We start from the raw sequence: 13,832 nt of genomic DNA, 5'->3' as shown, positions 1-13,832 counted from the left end.
CACAAATGTTTTGCAGTCCCTGCCCACATATGACAAAAGGCAACATCAGTTCATACATTTCAACTTGCTTTTCACATTGATGGAATACAAAACAAAAAGTTTGACATAATTGCAAATGAAGTATTTCCATTACCTGTCTCTAATAATTCAGTTCAGCAAGCTTATGACTTGGAGCTTTATAAAATAGAAATTTCTCAAGAGAACAGTCAAATGTAACAAGAACAGGGAAACCTTAACAGAATTCTTGAGCAAGCCTTCATAGAGCCCACAGAACTGTGTGATCAGATCTTTACTTTTTGTGACAGCTGTTGCTCCAGCAGATCTGTAACACCTTGTCTTCCCAAAAGCAAAGCATAACTGGTACCTCTGACCTTGTTCCAGTATGTTCCCAGGCAACAACGCCATGAAACCACTGCAATAACAAATGTTTTCACATAGTTCCCAGAGCATGAAAACTGCAAATGTACTGTACCAGGTGAGCAACAAACAATTAAACAAGAAATTAACAGTCAAATAATGTCACCCGAGAGTCATAGAAAAGAGAAGTAACAGATCTTAAAGAGATCAATATATGATTGTATGGCATAAACTATGTGGCCTTTTCAACACAGAATTCTGGAAAATCAGATATCAAATATTCTTTTTCATGATTGTATATATAGCTATCTAATTATTTTTAAAATATCTAATTATTTTTTAAATTTTAAAAAATATTTAATTTCACATAGTCCATACATTAGATTTTATTTTGTACTATCCTACTCACTATACACTATCAGGATCTGAGAAGAATTTTTTTTTCTGAATATGTGAATTCAAAACCAAGGACAAAAATCATCAGAAGTTGCAAACTAGAATTACAGCGAAATTGTCATTTTGGAAATAAATCAAACTTTTTCAAAATTTAAATAATATACTTCTAAACATTTAATAAGCAAATACATATTTTATATATAATGTTTCCTCATTAAAAAAAAAAAAGAGATATTTCAACAATTACTTCACAGACTTACAAAGTCAGAGAATGGCTGATATTGGAAGGGACCTCTGGATGTCATCTTCTGCAAACCCCCTGCTCAAGGAGGGACACTTACAGCCGGTTGCCCAGCATCATGTTCAGATGGCTTTTGAATATCTCCAAGGATGAAGAGTCCACAGCCTCTGTGGAGTGCTCAGTCACCCTCAGAGCAAAAAGTGTTTCGTAATATTCAGAGGGAACATCCTGTGTTTTGGGTTGTGCTCATTGCCTCTGATCTCTTACCACTGAAAAGAACCTGACTCCATCTTCTTTAAAAACTCCACACAAATTTTACACAAATTGATGAAATCCCCCTAAACTGGACACAATAGTCCAGATGTGGTCCTACCAGTCCTGAATGGATGGGAACAATCACCTCCCTCAGCCTGCTGGCAACACTGTTAATGCAGCCAAGCACACCATTAGTCATCTTTGTTGCAAGGGCACATTTCTGGCTCATGTTCAGCTTGGGACCCACAGGACCCCCAGGTCCTGTTCTGAACACCTACTTTCCAGTTGTTCATCCCCCAGCATACACTGGTGCATAGGTTGTTGTTCCCCAGATGCAGGGCTTTGCACTTTCACAAGACTGAAAAAACTTTTCTTGTAATGTTAGTCCTTATTTAAGTGATCTGTATTTAAAACCTCTACTGAGGTAACGAGTTCAGCCTCAAATCCACTTATGCCATGTTTTAATTCCTCTCTTAACAAGCCAAATAACACTCTGACTTACTTGAAAACATCAGGGTGTTACTTTGGATGTGTTTACTTATTCTCAGTAGGTATGTTCAGTAGGTACAGAAGACATTAAACAGTTGTTTCTAAAAGCACATTATACTGCAACTTGTTTTTCCACCTGAATATGAGGAAGCACTTTACTGTGCAGGTGACCGAGCACTGGAACAGATTGCCCAGAGATGTTGTGGAGTCTCCGTCACTGGACATACTCAAGAACCATCTGGATGCAAACCTGTGCAATGTGCTCTAGGATAACCCTGCTTGAGCAGGGAGGTTGGACCAGCTGACCCACTGTGCTCTCTTCCAACCTGACCCATTCTGTGATTCTGTATGAAGTTGGAGTAAACCTCATGTAGGTGTGCTAGATCACTCGTTATGAGTATTAAGATGAACTTATTTAGGAGGATATCGGACATTTTTACAAGTTTCAATTATACTTGATTGCATTATATGCGAATGAGGTTTCCCTCCCCATCCATTTCTTGTTTTATAGTAGCAAAAGCATCGTCATTTCTCCGGACAGTATAAATTAGACCACGAGATGGCTCCCTCGCACATGGATTGAGGGATGTCATGGGTATTTCGGTTTTCTTCCAGGAGATAAACTTCAGCAAAATGCATTCTTCCGGAAGACGATCCAGGCACTGACTGTCATTAGTCAGAGGGAAATTTATAAAGCATAACTACTATTCATGCTACAAATCATACTTCATTTTGAAAGTTATTAACAATAGGTGTGCTGTCATGCTATAATAAAGGCAAAGAAGGAAGTATTAGAAGGCTTCATGGTGACCTAATTGTGACCTTTCAGTACTTGAAGGAAACCTTCAAGAAAGATGGAGACTTTTTTACAGGGAATGTAGAAATAGGACAAGGGATAATGGCTTCAAACTGAGAGTAGGTTTAAATCAGATATTACAAAGAAATTCTTTCCTTTGGGGGTGATGAAGCACTGGAACAGGTCTCCAAGAGAAGCTGAGGATGCCCCACCCCTGCAAGTGTTCAAGGCTGGGTTGAATGGAGTTCTGAGCAGCCTGGTCCAGTGTAACCCCTGCCCATGGCAAGGGAGTGGGAATTAGATGACATTTAAGATTCTAACTCAAGCCATTCTACAATTCTATGATATATAGGTTTTGCTGAGGAATGGGTAACTTCATATTATATCTAAGAGGACGTAAGCCCATACATTTCAGCAATGTAAACAATGTAAATCTGTAAGTCAGTTTGTCTGTTGTATCACCATCATGTTGCTTTCCTAGCAGACTTCACCTTTTTCACATTCACTGAACAAATATGGAAAGAGCATTGAGAACACTCTGAACTTTGATCTGAAATGATACCAAGGATATTATTATAGATAGATACTACAGAATAGTTGCAGACTAGAACAGACGCTAGCATCCATTTACTGTTTATCCTTAATTTCTCAAGAACATGATTTAGATGCTAGTTAAATGGGACGATGATGAACACTATTAATTTTGAATTTGCACTAGTTAATAAATTGTCTCCTAAAAGTTAAAGAATTATATGTTTAAGGTTCACGGAAGTATTTACAACCTAAAAATCAATTAATAACATGGTCGTTATATTCTTTTCCCCACTGGCTTTGCAGGGTCTCCTCAGTGATAACGTGACGGAATTACTTTGGCATAACAACCACCTGTTAAATATTTAACTGCAGTAAAAGGTCAGTAAAAATAAGACAAGAAGAGCATATCTCACTCCAACAGAAAAAATTTCAATTGTATACAGTTGTGGTCAGAGGTAACACAGAAACAATTTTATTCCCACACACAATTTTGAGAAAATAAATTTAAAAGCACTTTCAAAAGTGTCCTACCCCTTTTTCAGGGGGTAGGTTTCTAAGTACCAGAAAACACCTGGAATTTTTTATTGCAAATATATGAGGCCAAGTAACTTTCTGAAGAATTTTGAAGCAGTATCAAAGCAGCTTCTAGGTGAGGGAACAGGGAAAAAGTACTACCGGTTATGTCAGTAGTTCAGGTAAAGTTCTGATGGTGCAAGAAGGCCCCTTTCTGAGAGCTCCTTACATGCTGACCTGAGGTGATTTCACCCATTCATTAATTATTTTGTTTCTTAATGACACCTCCAGGATGCTGCTTTAATTTGAAAAGTAGTACATTCCAACACCACTGTAGGACACAAAGGAAGTGTATTGAACTGTTTTGTTATCCCTGCTCACCTTCTAATATTTCTCCCATTTGACACAGCTGTTCCACTCGTAGAACAGTTACACTGTCCTTCAGATTATTAAATCTCTAATACTTCGTTCTTACCTATAGTACCCATGTTTGTGTTCCCACTCCAGCTCCTCCTGTAAGGGAAGGTGTGGACCCACAATAACATGAAAATCCCCAAGCAATCTCTTAGGATAAGAGCTACAAGAAAATTCAGGTACTTAGATCCCTTCCTCACCTCTTTCCTATACTACCTAATCCTGGAAAAGGTTCAAGCTCAGTTTTCAGTACTACAGAATCAAAAAATCACATAATATGCAGAGTTGGAGGGGACCAAAAAGGATCATCAAGTCCGACTCCTGGCCCTGCACAGGATCATCCCCAAGAGTCACACCATGGGCCTGAGAGTATCATCCAAATGATCCTTGAATTTTGTCGGGCTTGGTGCTGTGACCACTTCTCTGGGAAGCCTGTTCCAGCACTCAGGGTGAAGAACCTCTTTCTAATATTCAGCCTAAACCTCCTCTGACACAACTTCAGGCCATTCCCTTGGGTCCCGACACTGGTCACCACAGAGAAGAGATCAGTGCCTGCCCCTCCTCTTCCCCTCAGGAGGAAGTTGTAACTGCAATGAGGTGTCCCCTCAGTCTCCTCTTCTCCAGGCTGAACAGACCAAGTGCCCTCAGCCGCTCTTCACACAGCTTCCCCTCAAGGCCCTTCACCATCTTTGTTGCCCTCCTTTGGACACTTTCTAATGGCTTAATATCTTTCCTGTGTTGTGGTGCCCAAAATTGCACACAGTGTTCAAGGTGAGGCCACACCAGTACAGAGCAGAGCAGGACACACCCCTCCCTTGACCAGTCAGTGACGCTTTGCCTGATGCCCCCCAGGACATGGTTGGCCCTCCTGGCTGCCAGGGCACTGCTGACTCATATTCAACTTTCCATCAGCCAGGATCCCCAGGTCCCTTTCTGTGGCACTGCTTTGCAGCCTCTCATATTACTACAGACATCAAGAGTGGTTAGTTTCAATTATACTATAATATTTTAAATAGTAAAATAAACATGTAAAATATTATCAGAAATGGTAAGATAGTAATCATGAAACATCCAGAAACACTGCCAAAAAAAAAAATCCTTTTCATTATATAACTCTTTGACACTTCTTTTATCCTCCAGTCTCTTTTTGTTTGGTTGGTTTTGGTTTTGGTTTTTTGGTTTGTTGTTTTGTTTTTTTTTTAATTTTAGAAATAAAAGACTGTGAAAACAGACTAAATATTTTTGTTTGTGCTGTTTATATCCAGACAATTATAGTTACATAGAAGTCAGACTAGGAAAGTAACACTGAAATCACTTAGACTTAGACAATACATTTGAGTTGAGGTCTAGAAAATGATCACTTTTTGTCTTTTTATTTATCATGTTTTAGAGAAGCTTCATAACTATTCTCAATGGTTCCTTTACAATGCATTTGTTCCTTTTCTGCTTAAAAGCCCAGATTGAAATTTCTTCTATCAACATTTTAAATCCAGCAGAGGGTAACAGCTCTTGCCTTTCCCTGGACAGTTATCTTTATTAAAATCTTTATCAAATCCCTCACAGAAGGAAGTAGACTCCTTCAGAAGCTGGCTATCCCTTCCAAATAGATATACCAATTAACAGAGATATCTTTGGCACTACTCAAAGTCCAAACATAAACTGCCTCCCTGTAGATTCTGTGCTGACAGGAACTTATCTTTGATCATCAGAGAGAGGGGGGAAAGCTTGCATAGGTGATTAAACAGATTTTACCCATGTTTTACCTGCTGAAGAATCACCCTTGGATATTGTTGCACTTCTTTGGAAAAAAAAATGCAAAGCCTTGGAGACCTCCTTTTCAATCAGCTTTTTATATCCTGTTGCTTCTTCAAAGGTATGAGAATTCTAGTCATTTAACTGCATTAGTACACTATCCCTAAGATTATATCGGCTGAAAAAAAAAGGAGGAATTTGGCAGATTTATCACTCTGTAGATGGATGTGGAAATAAGGCAGACGCTTAGTGTGCTTCTCTTGGGAGATCAGTTGATTCAGAAGGGGGAAAGTGTAGAACAGTGTATAGGTGGATTTTCAGTCCTTTTGTCCATACAAATAAATCCACAGAAGGTAATTATTCTTGACCAGTTAACTTGAAACCTGATCCAAATAGCCAGATTCCACAGAGGCATCTACATAGTTCTGAAAGCAGCAGAATCAAAACAAACGCTTGTGTTTATTCCAGTCTGAAATCATGTAATGAGAGTCACTTCTCAGTTGTGAAAAATGACAATATGAGATGCAAGGATTACTATTATTTCTTAATGATCAAAAAGCTATGAACTGTTACTGCCAAACCAATTATGTAATGTCCCAGGAATGACAGCTCAAGGTCAAGGTAAAACCAAGCTAAAAGATTCCATGGAAACAATACTGTTGCAACTGACATTACAGAAACTGAGAGTAACACTCTGTTGTTACTCAAAGTATATTCACCCTTCCGTGAACGTGTCCTTTGACTTTTTTCTGGCTCAACAGCCAAACATACAGCTTTTCATGTCTGATTATTAGTGTTACAACTAAGGAACTGAAAACAGTTCCTAAAGAATACCCTCCAAACACCAAGTAATAGGCAAGTTGTTTATACATTAGATTTACCTCTATTTGCATAAATATTTTGAAACCTTTTAGTATCAAATTGATTTACACTGACATGTCTCAATTTAAGATTTTTCACCTATTCAAAACTCAGGATAAATTCTGTTGGAGGCCGTTCCCTGGTAAAAGCTAAGCTGTCATTAAATAAGGCATTTTTCCTAAGAATATGGAGCTTCTTAAGTTTATTTTATGCATTTCTGAGGCCACAGTTAGCAAATTCAGTGAAACTTGCTCTTTTACAGAGGCTAGGTGGTTAGCATTCATTCAGCAGGTTAAGAGCTACCTTACAAGCATCTAACAAGAAGAGAGAATTTACTGCCACCATAAAAGGCTTAAAGGACAATCTATACAAATAATTACATAAAGGTATTACATAAAAAGTAGTGATGACAGAGCTTCATATAAATAAATGAAATTTTAGGTTTTCAGAACACTAGGAAACTTGCCATCATTGGATAAATATAACTTTGGTACCATCACATCTCATAAGGGAAAAAACAGAAAAGTCCCATTTCCAAAAAGCAACTGAGATGTTCTAGCTCACCTTCATGTAAGTATTTAGACACAGCCTCCAGGATAACTCACTGTAAATTAACCTAATTAACTCAAATGGCATGACTTACTGCAAACTGACAATAACGCTTTTGTGGATTTTTGGGATACCTTCTGTTCTCCTGAGGGTATTGATGGTCAGAATGTAAACCAGTCTTGCAGTCTATGTTGCCTAGCATCTCTCTATCCACCCTTTTGTTGATCAGAGTGGTTTCTCTTCTGCTGAGTCTTTATCCAGGGAGGGTGGGGAGTAAGCCAAGCATTGTTTTTAAAATGTCTTATTCTCATATGCATAGCATTGGTTTATTCCAAAGATATTTTGGGTTTCCCCTTTGTGGAACCTTTACATTTTCTCTAAGTGAGTTTCAGCCATTAGCTAGTAAGGGGAAAAAAAAAATCTCATTCTTCAACCACAGTCCCAAAAGCTATATTGATGCTATCCACAAAAGATGGTATCATTTACAGAGGCAGTTGGATCTGGTGAGAAGCCTTTGCAGAAAGTGAATTCAGAAAGCGGTAGTACTGCTATGGAAAACTGTGGTTAAAGTTGTCTTTCACGGTTCTTAGAGAATATGTAGGTGAATTTTTTGAGTTTTTATATAGTTGCCATAATCTAGATTGTAATAAAATGTGGCAAAACAATTTAATATACTTACAGTTGGGTTTCCAATATTTCCAAGAGGACAGTCATACCTCTTTTCCCCCTGTTGCTAAGGACAATGTGTTCAGATTCAATACTTATTTTTAAAGGAAAATTTTCTCTGAACCTGCCAAACTTTTCAGCATGTCAAGAATTATTAACTGGGACTGCCAGTTATTTCAGAAAGCACAGGGGGGAAAAAAACTAGATACCCTTCCAAAATCCAGAAATGTCAGGAAATCCAAATCCTTCCTTTGATGTAATTTCAAACATCTGGAAAAACATTAATAGCCCAATGCTAAGGATTTCTCTTAAATCACTAAAGAAACAAAGAAGATAATAGACCTGATTCTTACTGTGTTTTGTCTTATATAGTAAAGCATGTACACAAGAAGATACTAATTTTAAAATTGAGTGGGAGGGCAGTGAAGTATTTCATCTATCAAAAGCAAACTCTTTGGTGTAAGCTGGAGGGTGATTAGATATCAGCTGGCTCAGATTCACTGGGGAAAATTTCTCCTTTTCAGCACTTTCTAAAGAAAAGAGATTTATTATTGATTGGTGAAGGTGAATTGTCCTTTTGCTTCCCTCTTTCATATCAGTTGCATCTCTGATTTCTAAGTGAGAGGAAACACAAGGTTGTGTGCCCCATGGGAAGCAGAGAAAGTAGCAATGTGTAATATATTGAGAATTTCATTTCAAGGAATGCAATTTCTTTTCTTCACCCTAATATATTTTTCTGATAAGGTTCTTGATTGTGGTTCATACTTAATGGCTGTCATGATTTACTAAATATATTAAAATAAATGACAGAATGCTATTTCAGTAATGCTATCTGTGATGCAGAAAGGGATGGGTTCTGTTGAAACAGGAATACAGTCAGAATTAATTTTGTAGCATGGTAATAAGAATTCCCATGCTTTTTTGTTGGTCTGTTTGCTTGTTTTATTTGTTTTCCCTAGAATCCTGGCATTATTGTTTTTACTCATAGATCATCCAAGAGGTCCTGTAATCCTGACTTTGCTCTTTTCCATGTTTGCAATGGTGTAAATTGCTACAAAAATATAAGGTAATAGAAAAGAAGGGCTGGTTGTGCCTACAGTTATATCTGACAAAAATTCTTTAGCTAAACAACTGTGAGAGTGTTGTTCTGAGAAAACTTCTCTGAGGACAGAAACAAAATAACTATCTGGAAATTAATTGTAACTTTAGAGTGATTCTCTTTGATTTATCTTTTTTTTAACCATAAATAGAAGGAGAGAGTGAAAAGAGAAAATGGTTAAATTTTCCACATAAGGATGAAGCCTCAATAAAACACATTACATTGAACATGGAAATCCCCTGAGTGGTTCTGGACTCCTGTCACACCAGAGCCATCATCAAATCATAGGCATACACATTCCTGGTCACAGAAACCCTTTCCAAGAAGTAGATGCAGTTGATTAAGTTACATTTAACAGCTACTGCTCCGTCAATCCTTTGACGATTTAGACGCACAAGGCACAATCCCAGATCAGCATTACCAGTACACAAGATCTATCACAGTAGATTCTGTAACTCTCCAATACTGTGTGACTTAAAATTCATTTTTACAGGTTCCAAACACGGCTGTTTGGAAATATGTAAAGTGGTTTCCATAAACTTCTCAATGATGTTGTGTTCTAGAAGAGAAGGAGGAACAAATTCTCATTCAGTAATATAACACAGAAAGTCTTTGAATTATGCTGTAAACTGGAAGCTGGTCAGCTTGAAATGCCCAGAAAAAGGACTTAAAGATGACTACAGAATGTCAGTAAACTGTCATGTGTTGCAGGCGAGAAAAAGGCAAAAGGAATTCTAGGAAACAGACTTCTAGTGAAAGCAGTAGGGGTAAAGGCTTTCAAATAGAGAACTTTGAAGGAACATAATTTGATTGCCTACAGCAGAATGGGATTTCTTTCAATGACTAATTTCCTTCTAGTCCATTGTTTTCATTACTGTGCAAACATGTGTGTACATATATGCACACATATATATATAAAGATAATATTTCCAGTACATAGAAACTACATGTTATTGTACAATGCATTTTACCCATGACAGTGTGGAGTATTCAAACTGACTTTATATATGTGAACAGTAAATAGAGATACATGAAAGGTCAGCTAGGAATTAAATGTCATAACCTCTTGCCACTGCAAAGCAAAATATGTACTTTGGGTGTATAACCCTGAGTCACTGTTTTTATTGACATTCAATTGTTATACAATATTTTTATTTTAGATAAATATGACAAAGAAAGAACAAATACATTTTTCCAGGAACTCGTTAGGATCTAGTGTACCTTAGTATACTCTGAAAAACAGTGTATAATTTAGGAGTGACTCATTACGGCACCAGCTTTAAAGGATATGTTTAATTTCTGCTCTATCATGGACTTACAATTAGTGAGAAGAAAGCCAAGTGGGGCCTATTTTTACTATTGTTAGTTCAATCACAGTGTTGATGGAATTACTGAAATCAGTGTTCACCTACTACACTGAGTACAACATAGTCTTCAAGACAGTTCAATAAAAATTCCGGCCAGCAACCCACTGACAGGGAAAGAGGTGAACTCAGCCTCCTCCCTGATGTCCAGATGCACAGCTCCCTCCCTCATACCAGCTCTGAGGCTGCCCTTAAGAAATTTAATTCAGCTCACTAAACTCTCTATTTTACCAATAAAAATAGGGAAGGAACAGCCAATTCTAGCTACCCAAAGTCAGGACCATGGGAGACAATGCTATGTTTTCAGTATAAAATGTTCTTCAGTTGGTTCATTCATCTGAAACTACATTCACAATCTTCAAAAGGGGTGAAAGACACTATTTCTTAAGTGTTAATAACAGCATTTTCACTAATGTCTTTTAGGCAATCATTCTACCAAAACATGGAAGAAGAGCAAGGAGACATAATTTGTCCAGGATAATACCAAAAATGTACACATTTTTATTTAGTTTTAATCTTTAGATCTAATTTTCTTCTGGATAGATAAAAATGTGTACGCATTTGTGAGTGTATTGTATATATGTAAATAAAGAAGAACCAAGTTACCCATTTCATGTTTCAAAACTCGTTATTAACATTTATAACCAAAAATACCTGTTGCCTTGATGATCAGAATATTATTCAGAAAGCAACCCAAATCACTAGAAGAAGCAACAATATTTGTTCCATAGTACTGAGGAGTTTCTTGGATATTTCTAAAGGGGCAAAATAAATTATAGTACTTCTTGAATCAGCTGACAAAGACCCCACTCAAGGCCCTCCTCAGGTTAGCAATCTGTAAGACTCAGTTTCTGAAGTCCCTAAGCAGCTTTCTTCAAACTGAGCTGGGTTAATTTGAACAACTGGACATTGTCTTGTTCATTTTGACTGAAATGATCTTACACTAAGCTAGTAGCAGCATGAGGCTCCATACTTAAGTGATGCAATGATAACAAAAGGAACATGGGATACATTTAATATTTTACTTTACTGCCTTCATCCATCTTTTTTATGCTCAGTGATATTAGCAAGAGCAGTGCAGCATATTCTCAGCCACTCCCAACAGAAAAACCCAGGAACACATAGGCAGTTGGAACAACCTTCCCTTCTCTTCCTAATAACTCAATAGCTGCTTACCATGCATTTGAATAACACTGTTTTTTAGTGCAACATGGTAAAGTTGTGCTGATTTATTTGGATTTTTTCCTATCTGACTGATAGAACAAATCCTACAATATATGATACATATATGGCTCCGCATAACTTTATGCAAAAGAAATTTCACTAATTTCCTTCTACAGTTTTCCTTTTTAGTAACATTATGTTGCTCGTCCTTATGAGAGTTCCTTTCCAAAGAATGAAATGCTCTCTTTTTCTGTAATGATAATATGGCTAGTTATCATCAGACCCATGGATTACAGATTAAGCCATGATTTTGTGCCTCAGTAAACAGATTGCAATCAAATTTTTATAAGTACCATACCTTTCCATTTCCCCTTAATTCTCTAGCTTTCAATTCCATACTTATTTTTGTTGAAAGGTTTCCCATTGTGAAGGGAATTACATGAAAAGCACAAGTGCCAGAGTTGTACTGAGGAAATATTGTTATGCTTTGTTATGAGTCAGAGGGGATGGAGTCAAAACACTTGGTTTCTCAAGACTTGGTCTTGAGAAACACTGGCTGAAAAATAATCAAAATCACAGATATACATCTACTTTTATAGTTTATAACATCTGGACTGAAATTCTTCCATCATCCAACTGTAATGATAAATATTCTCTTTCCCTTCCTTCATTGGATCTACTCTAAATGACAACTCTATGGGTTTTAAAAGCTTAAAAATTTTATATAAAAATCTGGAAACAAATTCCTGTGTAAAAATTATTATGCTAGAGTCAGAATAGCTTCTTTTGGTTCCTCTTTCACACAGCATCAGAGGTAACCTTTCATGTCCTCGTCTGTCTTCAGAAAGCTTCATTTCACACTACGCAAAGTCCAAAAACACAAAGTCCATCAAGCTATAGACATCAGCTTCCCTCTCACTGTAATAAAAGCCTTTAACTTATCAAATGTTACAGTTTAATTACAGTTTAATTAAAGCCTATCACTGTAATTAAAGCTCTTCTTTCTCTTCTGGCATCTTTAGCTTCACCCTTCACTTTCTGCAGCTTCCTCAAACTGCAACACTCAAGTGTGAATTTGTCTCATAAATATCATCTCTTTTCATATCTGCATGAGAGGTGAAGTTTTATTGTGTTTATTGATGGAAACAGAATAATAAAATTCACTTTATGCAAAAGGACTGAATGAAAGTAGTTGTGCAATTTTAGAAAGACTTTTTTTATGTCAGAGAGCTTTAAACCTTGCTTTCTCACAATCATGGCAATTGCTCTTCAGAATATACAGTGTTAGAAAAGGGATTGCTGTGAGACAGGAGAAAAATTGTTCACCAAACTTATGGCTAAATGCCCTGTGGAAGTGGAAGTTTTTGAAATTTGAAATGAGCTATTTGGGTAATTCAGAATTTTGCCTTGAAAGTGCAAAAAGATTTCACTTATTTGTTGTTTCCGGTTTTTTGTTTTGTTTGCTTTTAACTTTTACCTGAAAAAGACTGAACAAGCTGTCTTGAAGAGCATTTTTTAAGAGAAAATATAATCTAGGAAGTTATTCTATAAGAATTTGACTTCATGTCTTCAGAGAGGGGTGGGGAATGGTGGTGGTGTGTTTGAGAGAAATAAAATACAACTCTCATACAAAGCAGAGAGAGATCATTTATCCTGAACCTCTTTCTTCTGTTTTATCATTACTTCATGAGCTCCATCCTCTTATTTGAATGTCAGCTTTTTATGAGAAGGCTGATGAACTACTGTCTCTCACTTGATCCTGTTACCTCAAAAACACATAAGAGGTAGGTTAAGCTGTCCCTGAAGAGTCTTCCTGTGATGAAAAGCTCATTTCACACAGTCTAGGAAAAAGAATTCATGTGGTGGAGTGGAGGAGGAAAATGGTGTAGAAAAGATTCTGCAAAATAGGCTTGTTTCTTGTGGTCTTCTGCTCAGTTAAAATAAACATCTTTTAAGCCTAAAGCTATCTCCTAAATTTAGAACTCTCTTTGTCCTCAGTTGTGTACATATTCTTGTGGAGAGTAAGAAAACAAGAAGTTCATTGTTACATGTTAAATTTGTACTTGGTAAACCTGCCAAGAGTGTTTCCAGTTGACTTAGAAACATGTCAAGCTATTGCCTCGGAAAACAGGATATTAAAAAGCCTGTTGATAATTTTGTTTTTCCTGAAAAAAACTGAGGAGAGAAGCCTTCCTGAATTGTCACATAATGATAGCGACCATGTGTTTCAAATCACAGTTTGTTCTAATTAAAATGTACATGAAACATGAAATTAATTAATTACTTATATGCATAAGAAATTGTGTCTTGCTTAAAGGAAGGTGTGTAGCACAATAAAAATCTTTGAGCAGGATATAGCATCAGATCAATTTAAATAACTCT

Source organism: Lepidothrix coronata, unplaced genomic scaffold, assembly GCF_001604755.1.
Source record: "Lepidothrix coronata isolate B3197 unplaced genomic scaffold, Lepidothrix_coronata-1.0 Scaffold56, whole genome shotgun sequence".
In the NCBI taxonomy this organism is placed as follows: domain Eukaryota; kingdom Metazoa; phylum Chordata; class Aves; order Passeriformes; family Pipridae; genus Lepidothrix; species Lepidothrix coronata.
This window is presented reverse-complemented; position numbering follows the sequence as displayed.